We start from the raw sequence: 4683 nt of genomic DNA on the forward strand, positions 1-4683 counted from the left end.
TTTGTCAAATCAGTGGAGTCACCCCTAATGTTTCCACAAAGCCTACCCCCCTGCAACTGCAGAGATACGTTGTAAGCGTAATTATCTTTTAATATACTACAGTGTCCATGTAGGAACCCAGTGCAACAGTGCTGTGTGGCTCACTGATGTCTTTTTAATAGTTTTTGAATAACAGAGGTATATGACAGAAAAGACTGAGATACATCCATTGGATACATACCCAACACGTGTTGGTAGGATCAATACTGTTGGTTTTGGTCATTTCATTGGATTTATTGACAATAAGGAAATGGGAGAGTATCAGACTGATCCTTTAAATGAAAACCTGGTGGGTTAGATTGTGGAAGTTTTATTTTATCAGTATGAACTGATTTGCATAAGTAACATACATTTTCCAAGTAGAAATTGATAAATGAACAAGACAAACAAAAAACATGTACTTTACTTTGATGAAATACTGTATCACAGGATTCACAGATTACACAAATGTATTATTAGATTATGCTTTCTGTTTATTAATGAATATTATACAAAAAACTGTTTCGAGAAATAATAACTTTGGATCAGATGTGTTGTTATTAGCAGCGGTAGAGCGTGCTGATCCTCCTGACGTCCCAGGTGGACTTGCCCCTTCACTGGCCGATCTGGACGTTGGGGTTGGGGATGGGGGTGATGGAGTTCCTTCCCTGCCGGATGGATAAGGCTGTTCTTCCATAGTGCATGATGGAGGAGTAGTCGTAGAGAGTGTTCAGGTTGCTGGATGAATGCTTTTCGAAGCTGAAGGCCATCTGCGGGTTGATGTTTTCCCAGTTGATCCTGACGTAGCTGTCGCGGTCGCTCCTGGTCTGTTCATGGTGGAAGCCCAGAGCGTGGAGGGCCTGGTGCTGGATGACGCCATGGTAGAGGCAGCCCTGTTGAGAGAGAGCACCTGTCTGCCTCCCGTCCTGCCCAGGGTGGAGAAACACCCGACTGTTCTCGATACTGATGTAGTCGTTCTGGTTCTGACGGGGAACGAAGCGGAGGCAGGATCTGCTGTGGAAGGAATTCAAGGCGTTGACGATCTTCTGATTCTCCGATCTGGTGAACTGACTGCTCACGGTGAAGGGGATCGTCACCATCCTGTTGGAGGCTTTCTTCCACAGGCACTTCTGAGACCAGCACTTCATGGCGTTTCTGGTTGTGGGAGCCAGCAGGTCTCCTTCCAGCAGGAACTTATTGGTGTCGTTGTTGGAGGTCATAATCCTGGTGGTGATGTCGACGGTGTCTGGGACTTCTTCTTCTTCTGTGTCTTCTTCCTCCTGTAGAGGAAATGCCTGCGAGAGGCCGAGCAGGAGCAGCAGCAGGAGGCTGGCAGAGGGAGTCATCTTCAGGGTCGGTCTGGAGGCTGTGGAGCTGCTGTGGAGAGACTCCTTGAAGCTTGATGTTGGACTCAGTTCAGTCCAGGGTCTTTATACTCTCCTCTACAGGTGTGTCTGCAGGAGGATTATGGGTTGGGGTCTAAACTGCTAAAGGACCTCAAGGACAAACCTTCTTTTTGAACATAGTTTAATCCCCCAAAGTCTTCCATTTTGTCCCTTTTTGTGTGCGACATCCTTAGCTACACTAAGCTCAGCTGGTGTTATTTTTCTTTGGTTTTGAAATGGCTTTTTAGCCACATTTACCAAAGTAAATATGTAAAAATTAAATGTGTGTGACCCAAATACTATTTCTTCCCTCTCTGATGACCTGCGTAATTGAAATCCCCGGTGCGCCTTTTATGACAAGCTGTTAAAGTTGTAGCAAAAGCTGCATGTCCCTCTGTGAGGATGATAGACGGCCAATTGAAACTCTTGCATATGTAGAAGATGGTAATAGGTTCCTGTGGGACATGTTGCTGTGGCCGTGCCCGAGACAGCTCTCTAGTAAAAAAAAAAGGGAATACTAAATTGTATGAAACAGTCCAGCCTATTGTACAAAACCATCATGGCTGCCCCTTAATCAGGGAACACCAGTAACATCTGTTTACTGATGCATGTGTGCTAATTTATCATGCATTTACATTGAATTAGTTTGATGCAACATCTTTAAATTGTTCTACTTTTCTTCAGGTTTTCTTTATTTAAAAAAGAATGGGAAAAGTTAATTTCAGTTCAGACCTGCTTCATTCTGTAAATACATTTTAAAACTTAATGAGATATAGTTATTTATTAGTATTTATCTATATACCCAATATGTCCTCTTGTCTCATGAAAATATGGACTCTAATTTGTTCAATTTAATTATCACATATAAACCGACTACACCTCCCTTGAAACCTGGCCTCATATAAAGTGTAAAGATGAATTGTGAAAAGAATGTGTGTTTTCTCTCAAACAGCCCCCCCACCCCTCAATCTCATCAGGCACCGTGATTAAGGTTTGGCATTGGGGATTGTGCTGTCTTTTTGGAGAGATATTTCAGCTGCATTTCTGACACTCTGAAAGGAGAGGAAGATAAAGGAGGCGTCGGGGAAAAAACTCCTTCCCGTTGTGTGAGTCCTAGAGAGGGCCTTGAACCCTGCCATTCACGCCTTTCTCTCCATCAGCTGAGTCTAATTGCCAGAGAGGACAGGAGACCCCGGGCCCGATCGTTCCTTATCCTCTTTAGCGCTTTCAGGCGAGTGAAAGGCGAGCTTCTGCTTTTGATCTTTTCTCTGATTCGCTTTTTCTTCTCTGTCATCCCTACCATCCTCTCCTCAGGAGTGACACCAGCTCCTTTCACTGCCTGCCCCCGTCTCCATCTGCCCAAAATAATGACCAAGGCCTAGGCATTATTAAACAGAGGTGGAGAAGGGAGGTCAGCACTGGGAGAGGGAGAGGGAGGTCTGGATGGGGACTCCAAGCTCCTCTAAGGAGGGGTGCCCCTATTCCAAATCTACTCCGTAGCCTCTCTGTGTTCCTCTAAATTCATCCCTTACAGTGTTCATGGCCTTAGCCTGGAGAAAGCCCATTCTTTCACAGACTACGGACGTGAAGGCTCGTCCTTTCCCAGAGGCGCTGCTACAATAAGACCCCAGGCTGCTTGAGACAATGGGGCCTGTGTGATCTCTCAGCCAGACTCGGGATGAGACGATGCCTTGCTTGCCAGTCCCATGGGAGAGTAGACCCAGTGGTCATTGTTGACAGCTAATGGACAGCATCTTTCCACTGGCAGGCCCCCCTGCAGACTGTGTCATTTAAGGTTGCTTAATAACAACACTCAGGCCGAACCGACTGAGGAATTCTATCAAGAGCAGCAGTTTGTTTGCAGATGAAAATCATTCCCCTCACAAATCTCAAAAGCTAACACTGGGGGGGTGATTGGATGAATACAGCCGGCGAGCAAAGACACCATTCAGTGGGGGAAATTCAATAAAACTTATGAAAAGAGGGACTGGTCATATGTGTGAAAAGACCAGAATTAGAATCATGCCATTCAGCAGGAACAATACAATTACAGGCATTTGTTTGTCTAAATCCAGAGCAGAGACGTACTGATCAGTAATAATTGTGCCATACATCATACAAGGTGCAGGACAATGCAAGACACCAGGAAGAAAATACTCTGCATATCACATACATAGCAGTTAGATATGCTGGAACAGTCTCTCAGGCGGCTGCTCTGGTTCCCATAGTGATGCAGTACATGCTGTCGCAGTGAATGTACATATACTGTATACACTTTTGTATATTTCAGAGGTGGGACTAAGTCATTGTTTTGCAAGTCCCAAGTCAAGACTGACAAGTCCCAAGTAAGGTCCCAAGTCAAGATGGACAAGTCCCAAGGTAAGTCTCAAGTCAAGTTGGACAAGTCCCAAGTCAAGTCCCAAATTAAGTCCCACGTCAAGACTGACAAGTCCCAAGTCAAGTCCCAAGGTAAGTCTCAAATCAAGTCCCAAATTAAGTCCTAAATCAAGATTGACAAGTCCCAAGTGAAGACGGTCAAGTTCCATGTCAAGACAAACAAGTCCCAAGTCAAGTCCCAAATCAAGACGGACAAGTCCCAAGTTAAGTCCCAAGTCAAGACGAACAAGTTCCGATTAAAGTCCCAAGTCAAAATGGACAAGTCCTAAACTTTGAATTTTAATCCTAAACAAGTCATAATGCTTTGCCACTCGTTTTTCACGGTTCTCTCCTGTAACTTGATACAATGCTGTCAGTTCAAACTAACTGGATTTGGGGAATTAAGTGTTTATATGGTGGAAATTAATAGCGGTAATGTTAGTTAATTCAGGAAATTAAGGGAGATTAATTGATTTGTGGCACACTTTTTAAATAACATTATTTGTAATCTTTGGGCTTGGTGGAGGGTATCAAGTATTTTAAAGTCCAAAAGCTTAAGTCCGAGTAAAGTCACGAGTCATCGGTGTTAAAGTCGAGCCATCAAAGTCATCAAATTTGTGACTAGAGTCTGACTCGAGTCCACACCTCAACTGACTTGAGTCACAGCGAAAGTTTTAATGTTATTGAATCCACTGTGAGGGATACGAACAGTGGTTTGTGCTGTTGTGTTGACCTTAATGTGCTTTGCAGACTGTCCATCATAAACACTGAGGGGCTGTGAGCTGAACGGGACAAAGGACAAATACTGGGCATCATTTCTATTATATGTGGCCAAAATCCCAATAAAAACAGAAAACAGCCAGTCAAGTTTTGCAATCAACCTCAGCATATAATTTATTCAACA

General features: G+C 44.0%; 1 pseudogene; it reads right to left on the reverse strand.

Moving 5' to 3' along the window:
• Nucleotides 1-578: 578 nt before the first annotated feature.
• On the reverse strand, nucleotides 579-1364 carry LOC115027872 (high choriolytic enzyme 1-like; annotated as a pseudogene).
• Between the last annotated feature and the right edge of the window lie 3319 nt (nucleotides 1365-4683).

This window comes from Cottoperca gobio, chromosome 3 (assembly GCF_900634415.1).
Source record: "Cottoperca gobio chromosome 3, fCotGob3.1, whole genome shotgun sequence".
NCBI lineage: Eukaryota > Metazoa > Chordata > Actinopteri > Perciformes > Bovichtidae > Cottoperca > Cottoperca gobio.